The sequence below is a fragment of the Schistocerca cancellata genome, chromosome 5 (genome assembly GCF_023864275.1).
Source record: "Schistocerca cancellata isolate TAMUIC-IGC-003103 chromosome 5, iqSchCanc2.1, whole genome shotgun sequence".
NCBI classification, from domain to species: Eukaryota; Metazoa; Arthropoda; class Insecta; order Orthoptera; family Acrididae; genus Schistocerca; species Schistocerca cancellata.
Window position 1 is genome coordinate 552043859 of NC_064630.1, and position 16179 is coordinate 552060037.

Below are 16179 nucleotides of genomic sequence, written 5' to 3' on the forward strand. Positions count from 1 at the left end.
AACTGTAGATTAAAACTGAAGAAACTGCAAAAAGGTGGGAATTTAAGGAGATGGGACCTGGATAAACTGACTAAACCAGAGGTTGTACAGAGTTTCAGGGAGAGCATAAGGGAACAATTGACAGCAATGGGGGAAAGAAATACAGTAGAAGAAGAATGGGAAGCTTTGAGGGATGAAATAGTGAAGGCAGCAGAGGATAAAGTAGGTAAAAAATCGAGAGCTAGTAGAAATCCTTGGATAACAGAAGAAATATTGAATTTAATTGATGAAAGGAGAAAATATAAAAAAATGCAGTAAATGAAGCAGACAAAAAGGAATACAAAAGTCTCAAAAATTAGATCGTCAGGAAGTGCAAAATGGCTAAGCAGGGATGGCTAGAGGACAAATACTGCCTACAGGAAAATTAAAGAGACCTTTGGAGACAAGAGAACCACCTGTATGAATATCAAGAGCTCAGATGGAAATCCAGTTCGAAGCAAAGAAGGGAAACCAGAAAGGTGGAAGGAGTATATAATGGGTCTATACAAGGGCGATGTACTTGAGGACAATGTAATGGAAATGGAAGAGGATGTAGACAAAGATAAAATGGGAGATATGATACTGCGTGAAGAGTTTGACAGAGCACTGAAAGATCTGAATCGAAACAAGACTCCGGGAGTAGACAACATTCCATTAGAGCAACTGACAGCCTTGGGAGAGCCAGTCCTGACAAAACTCTACCACCTGGTGAGCACAATATATGAGACAGGCGAAATTCCCTCAGACTTCAAGAAGAATACAATAATTCCTACACCAAAGAAAGCAGGTGTTGACTGATGTGAAAATTACCAAATTATTAGTTTAATAAGTCACAGCGGCAAAATACTAACGCAAATTCTTTACAGACGGTTGGAAAAACTGGTAGAAGCCGACCTCGGGGAAGATCAGTTTGGATTCCGTAGAAATATTGAAACACGTGAGGCAATACTGACCATACGACTTATCTTAGAAGAAAGATTAAGGAAAGGCAAACCTACGTTCCTAGCATTTGTAGACTTAGAAAAAGCTTTTGACAATGTTGACTGTTTCAAATTCTAAAGTTGGCAGGGGTAAAATACAGGGAGCGAAATGCTATTTACAGTTTGTACAGAAACCAGATGGCAGTTATAAGAGCCGAGGGGCACGAAAGGGAAGCAGTGGTTGGGAAGGGAGTTAGACAGGGTTGTAGCCTCTCCCCGATGTTATTCAATCTGTATATTGAGCAAGCAGTGAAGGAAACAAAAGAAAAATTCGGAGTATGTATTAAAATCCATGGAGAAGAAATAAAAACTTTAACGTTCGCCGATGACATTGCAATTCTGTCAGAGACAGCAAAGGACTTGGAAGGCAGTTAAACGGAATGGACAGTGTCTTGAAAGGAGGATATAAGGTGAACATCAACAAAAACGGGAATGTAGTCGAGTTAACTAGGGTGATGCTGAGGGCATTAGGTTAGGGAATGAGACACTTAAAGTAGTAAAAGAGTTTTGCTATTTGGGGAGTAAAATCACTGATGATGGTCGAAGCAGAGAGGATATAAAATGTATACTGGCAATGGCAAGGAAAGCGTTTCTGAAGAAGAGAAATTTGTTAACATCGAGTATACATTTAAGAGTCAGGAAGTCATTTGTGAAAGTATTTGTATGGAGTGTAGCCATGTATGGAAGTGAAACATGGGCTATAAATAGTTTAGACAAGAAGAGAATAGAAGCTTTCGAAATGTGGTGCTACAGAAGAATGCTGAATGGACAGATCACATAACTAATGAGGAGGTATTGAATAGAATTGGGGAGAGGAGGGAGTTTGTGGCACAACTTGACAAGAAGAAGGGATCGGTTGGTAGGACATGTTCTGAGGCATCAAGGGATCACCAATTTAGTATTGGAGGGCAGCGTGAAGGTTAAAAATCGTAGAGGGAGACCAAGAGATGAATACACTAAGCAGATTCAGAAGGATTTAGGTTGCAGTAGGTACTGGGAGATGAAGAAGCTTGCACAGGATAGAGTAGCATGGAGAGCTGCATCAAACCAGTCTCAGGACTGAAGACCACAACAACAATAATAACATTGTCCAGAACTCTGATCTGTGATACAAAGACTCTAGACGGTACGTCGGGACCTAAAACTTCTGAATAACTGCACCACCAAACACACTTCAGAATAAGGTGGCAGCTGGAACAGGTAGTATTCTCTTAGGCGCAGAAGAAAAAATTTTAGGTGAATTACCTCTGAGTTCATCCTCGAGTGTGTTTCCACCGTTCATGCTCCCAGCACCACATAATAGCACGATGAGGTTATCCTAACAGTGAGAGTTGCTTGGGTGAAACACGACGTTTACTTGAGAGTGATATATCACACTGAAAAGAAACCAAGGCTGATACTTTAATAGGTATACAATTCTATTTACTCCCTAAGTGAGTCAAGTTTAGTAGTATGTGTATAAATGAAACACAGAGTGAGTGTCATAATACAAATGTATCATTACAGATCTCTAATCACAGATCACAATCACCAAAACGTCTCAAATAGGTCTGGGATTTGCAGCACGTATCGCTTTATGACATTTTCTCATGAATACAATCAAATGCAGACATTACCAAATTACGAGTGGTTCCCATAAACAACGTTATTCCACAGGTCTTCGAGAAAAGGACCGATGGGTCAAATGGATTTAAATCATTACCTATTAAAACTATCTACTTCAAGTGTAGTTAACTTGTTATGCGTACACAAAAGTAAACCGGAGGTTGAGGGGAGAATTGAAACTGGAGAATATGTCGACTAGTACTACTGCAATTTAAGAATGTAAACTCCTAATGGGAAAACAGTGCTCAAGTGTATAATTAAAGGTGCCCCCAGAAACGTCCCTTTGGTCGTTGCTCTGGATAACTATTAATGCATTTTCCCTATATTTTCACCATTAACAAATTTTCCATTAAAAGTACAGTCTTCACGAATTTAGTTTATCATACCGTTTGTTTAAATGGCAGTATTGGGAGGGCTATTACAGCCTAATCGCATCAAAGAATAGCTTGTAGACTGGACAGTGTACATCTTGTTACACAAATGTCGTAGTTAAAGAGGCAACCTGAATTGTTAGTGTTCCCACTGTTATTACAATTTATGGAAACGTAACACAACTATGAAAGAAGTGGTTCACAAAACTCTACTACTGGTAAAATCAGATATCGTGTTTGGTTGTGACTGACCTGCAAAGCAGCCACATCAGTATACATGATTCAAAGGATAGTGTCGGAAGCTCCATCAGTCCCCATTGTATATCTCATATAACAGTCATGAGAATAAGATAACAGAGATCGTGGTACTAACAGAAGTTTATAGAGAATCATTTCTTCCTCGAATAATAAAAGTTTGGACTAGAACCGAAAATTGACAACACTCTACCCCTCTACGCACTGCTCAGCGGCTTGTGGAATAAATGTCTGGATTTAGACTGTTTGCAGTCGATGCTGCTAACCGTGGGACGCATGCAACACCTGTAGGATATAGCGATTTACTGGAAGACCTGCAAACATTTGACGGCGTTGGAAATGAGTTGAAGCTGAACGTAGTTAAATCTAACATGCAGTATATAAACAGGCCATGAGACCTACGACTGATCTATTATATTGTTCCCAGAATGAGATTTTCACTCTGCAGCGGAGTGTGCGCTGATATGAAACTTCCTGGCAGATTAAAACTGTGTGCCCGACCGAGACTCGAACTCGGGACCTTTGCCTTTCGCGGGCAAGTGCTCTACCAACTGAGCTACCGAAGCACGACTCACGCCCGGTACTCACAGCTTTACTTCTGCCAGTACCTCGTCTCCTACCTTCCAAACTTTACAGAAGCTCTTCTGCGAACCTTGCAGAACTAGCACTCCTGAAAGAAAGGATATTGCGGAGACATGGCTTAGCCACAGCCTGGGGGATGTTTCCAGAATGAGATTTTCACTCTGCAGCGGATTGTGCGCTGATATGAAACTTCCTGGCAGATTAAAACTGTGTGCCCGACCGAGACTCGAACTCGGGACCTTTGCCTTTCGCGGGCAAGTGCTCTACCAAGCAGGAGAGCTTCTGTAAAGTTTGGAAGGTAGGAGACGAGGTACTGGCAGAAGTAAAGCTGTGAGTACCGGGCGTGAGTCGTGCTTCGGTAGCTCAGTTGGTAGAGCACTTGCCCGAGAAAGGCAAAGGTCCCGAGTTCGATTCTCGGTCGGGCACACAGTTTTAATCTGCCAGGAAGTTTTATTATATTGTTGATGATGAATCATCAGAAACGGTAAAAATTGTAAAATCATAGTAACCAGCCAGTGCGATCTAAATTGGAATGACTACATAAAGCAAATAGTAGGAAGAAAGAAATACCAATGTGAGGAGAATCTTACCCACAAAAGAAGCGTTTTACGAAACATTTACTCGACTCAGTTTTGAAATTTCTCGTCACTCTAGGACTCTTATCACGTTATATTAATGAAACGTCCAACGAAGAGTGATGCGTTTTGTCAACGCATCGTTTAGTCGGTGCAAGCTGTTAAACAAACTCCACTGGTAGGAGCTACAAGAGAAGCATTATGGATCACGGAGTGCTCTACCGTTGCAAAAATTGGAGGACGTATTTTGGGGGGCATATATTGCTCCCAATTATTCCCACATACATCTGTAACGAGAATTTATAACTAATAATTGGCTTTACTGACACAATTTTTCAACACGCAGTTGTGAACAGAATAGGGACAGATGTTAAGTGATGGCAGTAGCCGGAGTGTCATGATTTTTTAAGGAACGTCACCAAAGTGCAGTATGCGTTGAAGTTCTACACTGGGGAAATTTGTTTAACATGTACTGCTCGTTAGGTGGGTTGAGGAAACATGAATTCTATGTGACAGTGTTCTAAGGCAGAACAGCCCGTGCCTAGAGTGGTGCACTACTGCAGTGATACTGGTGTCTCTGTTACTATTCATTTAAATATAGTACAGCTGACGTAAAAATGGTCCCTGTCAAGGTTTTGGTACGGAGAATAAGAGTGATGGAATGTTATAAGACCTCATTTCTGTAAGTATTACAGTTACAAAGCTCTTAGAAGTTATGACTCTCTACATACGATGTCCTCTTCGCACATCTTCATCTCAGAAGAGTGCGCTAATGGATGGGCAAGCAGTGACATGCATGCGTGGAGGGGGACGTTAATTCTGTTATTTGAAGCATGGCTACTCGCGAAGGAGGCCTCTCACATGTGAAGTGGCAGTCATTGTGATCACAGTAACACATACTGGTGTGAGTGGTGCGGCAACACTGGCAGGGGCATGTGCAACCAAAGGATTCCTACTGGCATTTTTTGTTTTAAATAATGGGCTTACTTCTCCAATTCGTATCACAGTGATGGTAGCAGCAAAAGTGTGGGAAATTGGTGTAACTTCTCAATGTTTTGTGTAGGTACATACATGTCTTTAGAGACGATACTAGACAGATTGTTTTATTTCCCTCGGTATTTACAAGTCTACTGTAATCTTACAGTGTGGCACTCCTATAAGACAGCCTGATAATGGCATCATGCAGTGAGGCCATTGTTTTCAACACACTAATAATGCAGGGAAATGTTAATTACGTGTTTTGTAATACCAGTAATTATTAAATAGAATTTAAAATGCTGTTAAGTTTCTCACACTGATAATTTGTGTATTTCATTACCGTTTCTTGTCATGACATGTTTTGGGACTATCCTACCACTTGATGACCTGATAAATAAACAAAATTTGTTTTTACGTATGGTAGAAATTACAACATTCTAATAGTGATCGTTATAGCAAAAAAAAAGTCAACAGTAATAAAATGTAAACCTCCAATACATACCATACAACTTTGACATTGCCGGCCAGAGTGGCCGTGCAGTTTCAGGCGCTATATATATATATATATATATATATATATATATATATATATATATATATATATATATATATATATAATAAATTCTTAATGGAGATGCTTGGAATTTTGTAATCTGAGTGTACGCCAAGACTGGTTAGAGTCATTATTGCCTCCAGACGGCCAGATGTGTTTTCTAAATTTGACATTTTCTAAATTTCACACTTTGTATAGTCTTGAATTAGTTACAGATTGAATAATGTATTCTTCTTGTTATACTGTATACACACACTTCCATTACTTGCTGCCCTTAATGGCGTTACAATTTCATTAGCCTGCAGTGTATTTACAAAATATCTGTGGAGGAAGACAGCTCTCCAAGTTGAAAATATGTCATAATAATTAACAGACGTGACAAACAAGGCAGAGAAACCTATAGGTCTACCATCCACCGCTACGTAGTATACAGACCGTATCCACACAAATCATATTTATATAGAAACAATGAATTTTCATTAAACAGAAGACATTTTAACTTCAGTAGCGGATACAGTTCAATGCACCACTCGCGAGTTGGTACCGAAATTATAAAACAGAGCAATGAATACGAACTGATTTGCCACTTTGATTCATAGATTGTGAAAAAGCTTTTGACATTGTTGAAACAAAATCTGAACCCTATGATTATTAGAGTGAATGCACCAGATAGTTCTTATAATAAGTAATCTTTATTTACGACAGACTGTTTCGGCTTTATAGCCATTTTCACGTACCTGCAAGTACAATTTTGGTGAGAACAGGCATAGAATCCAGTGTCATTTATATTAAAGTAGCTGTATTGTACTCACGTCTAGATTGATCTAACGGCCATATTACGTCGTTAGTAGGCTATTTTATAACTATCACTGCGTTAATAAGATGGTAAATGATGTCAAGATATTGAAAAGAAGATGTTAATTACGTGACAGCAGTTTGACAGTTGCATTCTTACGACCCTACACATTTAAAAAGATTGTGTTGATGGACAGCGATATTATTTTACTATCTAAAATTTGCTACAATAGTCTTTGGTTGTTGCATAAGTGACTTCCGATTTATCCATTTTCGTGCTCTAAATATTCAATGAAGTTTCTCAGGTAGTACTTGCCTCTAAATTCTGTATGTTCGTTTCATATTTCTTGTGAGTATTTTCTCTTGTACAACCAGAGTGAAAATTCTTTGAGATTGTTCACTGCAAAATCTTTTCTTATTGTGTGCAGAATCTGTATACGCATTTTCGATCGTATCAGCAGTGTGATTTTGATTTTTAAAGTGTAGAAAGAAGCTCGACTGATTATATTCGCTCTCTTATGTGATCTTTATACATCCCGTTAAGCAAACAGAATGCATACAAATAGCACTCCAAGACAGAAAAGAAAATTCTGAACTACATAAACCATAAACTGCTATTAAGTGACGCTATAGCATTAAAAGCTGATGAAGGGAATAGTGTGGTCATATTTAACAAAAACGACTATACAGATAAGGACAAGTTATTCTTTAAATCTAACAGTATCACAGAATTGCCACACAACTCTACCAACAGATATGCAGCTAAAATAGAGAAAGCCATTAAAAGCTGTAATACCATTCTCACTGAACATGAAAAAAGAACCAACATGGTAATAAATCCAACTACACCAAAATTACGAGCCCAACCAAAGACACATAAACCGACTGTTGCGATTCGGCCCGTAATTAATTGCATAAATAGCCCATCAAATTTGATAAGCGAAAAACTAAACACACTAATAACAAAACGTTATACTTTCAACAAAACGTACACAATCAAAAATTTGCGTACTCTGGCAAGAGATAGAAAAGACATACAAATACCGCATAATGGTAAATTTATTTCATTCGATTTCAGTAATTGATATATTAATGCGCCAGTACAGGAGACTATCTAAATAATAAAATATAACCTGTTATAACATCAATGGCTAGAACACTTAAAATTACAATTCTTGTAGAAATAGTACTATCACAAAATTATTTTGAAAATATCAACAAAATTTACACCCAAGCAGTTGGAGTAGCCACGGGTAATAGTACAGCAGTCACATTAGTCGATAGTTTTCTAAATTCTCTGTAAAAGAAATTCTTTAACTCAGACTGGCGTACTCTCACTAAATTGTATACTGTTTTAGGTGTAAATAATTCAAAAGCCAAGATCGCCTAAATACTGTTCACTGGATGACCGGTTTCAAGGCACTACAGGTGCCATAATCGGATCTGAATGTAGCTTAACATTTATAAACCATTTGGATATAACGTTTATAAATGTTAAGCTACATTCAGATCCTATGATGGTACCTTTAGTGTGTTGAATCCGGTCATTCAGTGAACAGTATTTAAGCGATCTTGGCTTTTGAATTATTTCTACAACAGAGTGGTCGCCCCACAACACACTATGTGTTCACTGTAAAATATTTTAGGTATGTAGATGCTACCCTCATGTTGGTAGAACGCAGTCAAGTAGATATCGAAAATGTCCATCAAAAACTCAACCAAATGCATCCTAAAATAAAATTCCCTATGGAAATTGAGAAAGACAATACCATTAAGTGTCTAGACCTCACAATTGGCAAAAATTATAATCACCACTCATTTGATACCTATAGAAGTGCCAATTCCTGTCATCCAATGGCTCTTAAACTAGCATTTTTCCATGCAATAATTAATAGATTAAGTAATCTGCCATTAGACAAGCCAGCATTTCAAAAATAACTTAACACACTTCGTTATATAGCCAATGGAAATGATTTTGACCCCAAAAAGTCACATAATTATACTACAAACGTAAAACACCAAAGCAGAACACAATACACAGCGAGAGATGCCTAACTCCAGAAACATCATCGACATAGAAAATAAAATACATACCAGCAGTCTACCTTGGTTAAATCTCCAACAGAATTAATGCACTTTTTAAAGCCACAAATCTTCAGCTAGCCTTTCGAACCAATATCAGTTTTCATAAAATTATGTTCCGCCATTACTAGAACACCGAAATGTGATAAACCAGGCATATATAGAATCACATGTGGCAGCTGCAATAAAAAAAAATGGCTCTGTGCACTATGAGACTTAACATCTGAGGTCATCAGTCCCCTAGAACTTAGAACTACTTAAACCTAACTAACCTAAGGACATCACACACAGACATGCCCGAGGCAGGATTCGAACCTGCGACCGTAGCGGTCACGCGGTTCCACACTGAAGCGCAGCTGTAATAGCTTTCACATTGGCCAAACAGGAAGAAATTTTTACATGTGATATAAAGAACACATTAAAGCGAATATAATCGGTCAAGCTTCTTTCTACACTTGAAAAATTAAAATCACACTGCTGATACGATCAAAAATGCACTAGAGATTCTGCACAGAATACCAGAAGACAAGATTAGGTTGTTATGGCGCATTCAGTAATGTGTCTATGTAGTTTACGTTCACCGACGGAGGCGTACGTAGGTAGTAGCACAATTAATGTCCCAATACGTCTCTAATTTTTTTTGAGTCATTAGTCTTCTGATTGGTTTGATGCTGCCCACCAAGAATTCCTATCCTGTCCTTCATCTCAGAGTAGCGCTTGCAATATATGTCCTCAATTATTTGCTGTATATGTGCCAATCTCTGTCTTCCTCTACAGTTTTTGCCTCTAGAGCTCCCTCTAAGTACCATGGTAGTGATTCCATGATGTCTTAACAGATGTCCTAATATTCTGTCCGTTCTTCCTGTCAGCGTTTTCCGTATGTTCTATCTCAAATGCACATCTCAAACGCTTCAGTTCTCTTATCAGTATCTGATTTCGAAATCTCTGTCTGATCCTGATGTAATCTAACTGGAATCTTCCCGTATCTCCCACCTTTTCCAAATATACCTCCTCCTCTTGTGATTCTTGAGCAGAGTATTCGTTATTAATGACTGAAATTTAATCCTTCTCGTCTCTCATTCCTCGTGCCACGCCTATATTCTTCCGTAACGCTTTCTTCTGTTCCTTTCCCTACAACCGTAGTCCAGTCCCCCATGACTATTAGATTTTCATCTCCCTTTGCGTATTGAATTACTCGTTCAATATCCTCACATAATTTATTATTATTACTTTATCTCTTCATCCTCAGCTTGAGGTGTCGGCATGTATCCTGAACTATAGTTGTCGATTCTGATGAGAACAACTTTACCCCTGCACAGTAACACGCTCTCTGCCCTGCCTTTCTGTCTGCAGAGGGAGTTGGTGGACAGCCAGCGAGCTACACAGATAGGGCAGCGCGGGCTGCCGGCGGAACGGCCGCGTGTGTGAAAGAGCAGTAGGCCTTGGCGGAGCATTGTGGGCAAGGGTGCGAGCGGGCGAGATTGGTGACCTAAAAGTAGCTAGTGGCTGTTGCAACACTTCACAGGATCTGTATGACGGAACTGGATTTCGACGCGGCGAAGTGCGTCGCCTCCGTGCGAGCTGCTCTTCTGGCCGCTACCCTTCTTGATGACAGACTCAAACAATTTGTGTAAAATTGCTGAAGTTATTCTATGAGTAGCCTGGCACCTAGATCAATTAAGGGGACTGCCACATGACAAACATGTCCTATATTGTCCTTAACATGCTGAGGAAGATGTCTCACATTTAAATTCTGAATAAGTTATGGATTTATGTACGTGTAATTTTCGATTATTCCACTGGAATGTTTGATTAAATACTGTTTTAATTAATCTCAGAGTAAACAATGGATTGGATTCCATTTTGGTATTTAGATTTCTGAGCCTGTCTGTAAGGTAATGTTTATCTAATCGCCTCAAGGAAAATTTTGCTTTAACTGAACCTGTGTCTAAACTTTGGACTTGACTCTGTTTTGGCATTCAGAGCGCTGAGCAGGCCTGCAAAATCACATTATTTATTCTGATTCTTCAGTTTTCTGAGCTTGTCTGTAAAACCACAAGTTATCTGACTGTTTTATGAATGCTACCAGTGCAAACTCCTTAAGTCTTTTGGTGTATACTCCACTTGGAATTAGTCCTTCTACTCCAGCAGCACGCGTCCTGCTGCCTTCCGTATAAAATTTCCAGTAATCACGGGCACTAAAATGCTTACCTTAAGAGCTATGACCACTTGTTGATCTTCGCTACTCTAAAACACATCTCTTCTATTGAACAAGTGCTCATTGCTCTTGATGTATGTATTTTAGAGCTGATGTGTGCCATCCTTTTTTATTTGTTTTGGTCCACACCTTCCCCTCCTAAAATATGGAAGGCAAAGAGTTTTCAGTAAAAGAGTTTCGTAGTACCGAATAAGTGCTCATAGACCATTAGGTATGAATTTTAAGTCCAAGTTTACTGGACTTTTTTTCTTCTTGTTAACGTTTTACCGTCGCATTTTGAGACACCCTAGTGTCGTTCGATTAGTAACTGTGTCACTTTCTGTGCATACGAGAGAGGAATAAGCAATGTAATTATATAATCCGCTGAAGTAGATATTCCTTTCGCGAATATAGACACGCTTGCAGCATGAGCCTTAAGGGTTATGTGATATGTCCCGTACCGGTGGAGGTGCAATGAGAACACAGGCCGGTAAACAACGTAGAACAAGTTTATAAAAGAACAAATAAACCAAAAGCTCCTTCTTTCAATAAGTTGTTACAAGAACTGTCTGTGATAGGCAATGGTAATCACTGATTTTACGCAAGTTCGTAACAACAGACGAAAGTTTGAGTTCCGTCTGGAGTTGAACTACAAATAACGTTATAGGTGTCATGTGCTGACCGGGCCCGTCTCTTGACTGTGTTTTTGAGATGTAGTAATGATTATGCGTGGTTCGAATCGCATGCCCATCTGCCGTTTTATTCGAGGTTTTACCTAGGTGTGACATGTTCTTACGCGCATTTATACCTGGGTATTTTTTGACATGAAGTGCTAGTTTTGTGAGTACATCGCCTTACTGTCTACTTTGTTCGGTAGATTATATTGACTACTAGTCATTTTACTTATATAGTTTTATTCTCTATGCAGATATGAACTGAAGATATACCTACAGTGTATGAAACTGGTCGCCATACAGTGAAAATACTATAAATCTGTATATGGATCTATTTAGTGTCACGTGACGCTACAGAATCATCAGCTCCGCGGGGCGAGTGACCTCTGTCAGCCTAGTGGCCCTTGCCGTCTTCTGTCTGTTTTTTTGCAGGTGAGGCCCCTGTGGCTACATCGGATAGGCCACTCGCATTACACTGATGTGAGAGCGGTTGCTGGTACAGAGGACGAATTGGCATACACAGCAGTACGATTCCTTTTAACCATTATCTGGGTAGTTACTCGGGTGATTTTATAGCTTCTATGAGGATTTTTTTTTGTTTCTTCGTTTCATCTTTTGACAGTCTGAAGACGTTCAGTGGCCGGTCAAAACCGATTGCGGCACTGAGAAATTTTAATGCGATTGTGTCTTCAAACGAAACATGGATCCATCACAAAAAATATAGAATAAAGAACTTTATCCAAATTTTCTCTGGTTGAGATATGATTGGTGCTGAAATTTTTCACAGGTTTCTATTTGGAATAAGAAATTAATGTTCCACCGTCTAGAAGTTTGTGTAAGTGGTTCGAATCAAACTGAAAATTGTGGGCGTAGAGCAACGCACAAAGAGGAGACAGGAAACCCACTAAACTCTAGAACTGACTAGAGGACGGGTGATTATGGCCGACCAGCGAACAATCATAAATTATGTAGCGATTTATCTGCTATCAAATCATCCGTGATGAGCTCAGTTTCCGAAGGGTATATACGAGGTGGGTGGCACAGGAGACAGAAGATGAAGCATGAATGCATGAATAACAGTTTTATTCAAACGCTAGGCTTCGTCAATCAAGAAAAAATTCAGGTCCTTCTTTAGGAAGGATGATGCCGACTGTCTTCTAGACTGGAAAGCATCTATCACAGAATATTATGTAGAGAATGTGAGTGCAATCAGCTGTGAACAGCTGCTCACCTATCAAACACACACACACACACACACACACACACACACACACACACAAACTATCGATCACAACGCTGAACTACGGTAACCATTATCTAAGTGAGTTTTGGGATGTTGGAACATCTTGTCTACGGACAATACCTCGTCCTTTCTAAATGTATGACTTTGAACATGAGAGGTCTCTAGAGTTGACAATCGGAATACGTTACAAGTTCGTTAGTTTTCTTCATCGTTTTTCCACTCATAACGAGGTACGAGTGGAGCAACAACTTGTATTTTCCAGAGAATATACGAGGGTCACTCCAAAAGAAACGGACATTATTTTTTTTAAAATCCATCTTTTATTCTACATGTTTGAAAGTTTTACAGTGTGTAGATACACCCTTTAGGAACAATATTTTCATTTCTCCACATAATTTCCATCCCTCTCAACTGCCTTACGCCATCTTGGAACCAGCGCCTGTATACCCGCACGGTAAAATTCTGGACCAACCTGTTGGAGACACTGTTTGGCAGCGAGAACAAGGGAGTCATCATCTTCACACCTTGTTCCACGAAGAGAGTCTTTCAGTTTCCCAAAGAGATGATAGTCACATGGAGCCAGGTCAGGACTGTAAGGCGGATGTTTCAGTGTTGTCCATCCGAATTTTGTGATCGCTTCCATGGTTTTTTGACTGACATGTGGCCGTGCATTGTCGTGCAACAGCAAAACATCCTGCTTTTGCCGATGTGGTCGAACACGACTCAGTCGAGCTTGAAGTTTCTTCAGTGTCGCCACATATACATAAGAATTTATGGTGGTTCCACTTGGCATGATGTCCACTAGCAAGAGTCCTTCGGAATCGAAAAACACCGTAGCCATAACTTTTCCAGCAGAAGGTGTGGTTTTGAATTTTTTTTTCTTGGGTGAGTTTGCATGATGCCACTCCATTGATTGCCTCTTCGTCTCTGGTGAAAAATGATGGAGCCATGTTTTATCACCTGTCACAATTCTTCCAAGAAATTCATCTCCACCATTCTCGTACTGTTCCAAAAGTTCGCTGAATACCGTTTTTCTTGTTTCTTTGTGAGCCACTGTCAACATCCTAGGAACCCAACTGGCACAAACCTTTTTTAACACCAACACTTTCAGTATTCTGAAAACACTTCCTTCCCCTATCCCAACGTAGCGTGATAATTCGTTCACTGTGATGCGTCTGTCAGCAGTCACCAATTCGTTAACTATCTGCCCATTGTCTGGAGTGTGTGCAGTACGAGGCCTGCCGCTGCGGGACAATGCTCAATATTGCCGTGGCCGCTTTCATTACGTAACCTGCTTGCCCAGCGACTAACTGTACTGCGATCGACAGCAGCATCTCCATACACCTTTTCCAACCTCTTGTAGATGTTTCCCACCATCTCGTTTTCACAGCACAGGAATTCTATGACAGCACGTTGCTTCTGACGAACGTCAAGTGTAGCAGTCATCTTGAAGTCATGCTGTGACGGCGCCACTCACGGGAAGAGGTTGATCTAAGTTTGAAAAAAAGCGGGAAGGATGTATCTACACACTGTAAAACTTTCACACATGCAGACTGAAAACTGTATTTTTACAAAAATAGTGTGCATTTCTTTTGGATTGACCCTCGTACAAATTCTTCAAAAACTCAGTGCCCAAACGAACAGCGATGATGAAGGAGACGAAAATAAATATACTTCGAAAAGCAACAACGTGTTGGAAACTCATATTTTTGGAGTATTGAGTACGCAGGGGATCACTGTGTATGACTGAGAATAAAGCAGTGTTAAATGTTTTTCATTACTTAATTGTTCTGATCACCATTATTACAAAACATGTTAAATAAGCACTATTGACCTCAGCGCAGAGCTGTTATCGACGCAGCAATGAGTTCCGTGTCTGCTGGAATATGTTTATGTGTTCTGTATTTGTGTGGCTGCAGCAAGAATTCTTGCAACCAATTCCGCCTGCGAGTCAGAAGGGGCTGACTACATCTCGGCTTTCATGTAGTCCCAGAAAGAAAGCGTAAAGGGGCTTTCAGCCGCACAGTAGATAAAGTACATGTCTCGCATTTTTCCCCATGTGTCTCACTTCATGTCGATGCTGCAGCTGTCATGCAAGCACTGATGCTACCCGCTGTTGACTGACTCAGTGTCGACGAGCGTGGCGTCACAATATACTACAAATCTCAAACTAACATTTGGCGTAACAACGTTAGACACAACGGTCTTCACCTACTCTACTCGTGTATTACTTACGCATGCTCAGTGATCACGCAATATGGGTTTCCGACACCTGGTTGTCATACGAAATGTATTTGTTTTTGCCTCCTGTATCATCTCTGTTAGTTTCGGCACTGAATCTGTGAACACCGTGTATAGGTTTATGGACTGTTGATGTTGGTTGAATGGATTTTATCATGGCATTGGATCTTTGTATTTCCAATGATATGCCGACTTTAAATCAGTTTTTCCGAACAAGGGCAAGTATAAAGAAACAAATGATGTCAAATATCGATCGGAAGACGATGTACAGGAGAAGGGATGTCGAGTGTATTGCTCATACCTGCTTTCGAAGCCCAGATAAATCAATTTGTGGCGCAGTGTTTCAAAATATGTTGCCCAAATGTCACATGAAACAGATTGTGGTGACACAGAAGTTTCAACAGTTTTTATATACATCCGGAATTAGCTAACCTTATGCAATGAACGATGATTGGCTCCGAAATGTTCTTAAGGTGCCATATTTTCACAACTGGGGGAAACTTTTATGTAAAGAATGTGCATATCAAATGATATAACGTCTGGGATTCATCGAAAGTGCTGTTGTAGAATACTGTTTCTTTGCAAGAGCATTACGATTAACAACTATTTGTATTTGCAAGATGTGTCTGATTTCCGTTAAACTGATGATGAATACCACTAGTCTGTTTTCAAACAGGACAGTACATTGCCGAATGTCAGACCTAAAGTCTGAAATAGTTTTCCCAATGGTGGGTTGGTATAGAAGGGTATATTACGAGACTAAGATGTGATCGAAGCTCGCACAGCAGAGTTGTTTTCCTGGGCGTAGTGTCTAAGATTGTTGTCTCATGTACTCATTCTAAACCATTTTTTGGAAGCATAATGAAATCTGTTATTGCATTAACGCACTATACGGTGCAGTGAACATGTATAGAATAAGAATCTGATTGTTGCGTTACAAATAGTACGCAATAGTGCATGCATACAAAATCGTAAAGGTACCAATTTATGTACAAAAATATCCTTCTTATGTACAATATCAAGTTGTTCT

The 16179-nt window shown here is 39.7% G+C and overlaps 1 non-coding gene across 1 annotated transcript; it reads left to right on the forward strand.

The window, feature by feature from the left end:
- The first annotated feature begins 4162 nt into the window (after positions 1 to 4162).
- Positions 4163 to 4237, forward strand: Trnas-aga (transfer RNA serine (anticodon AGA)). Its single transcript has one exon. It is a non-coding gene; the product is annotated as a tRNA-Ser (tRNA).
- The last annotated feature ends 11942 nt before the right edge of the window (positions 4238 to 16179 follow it).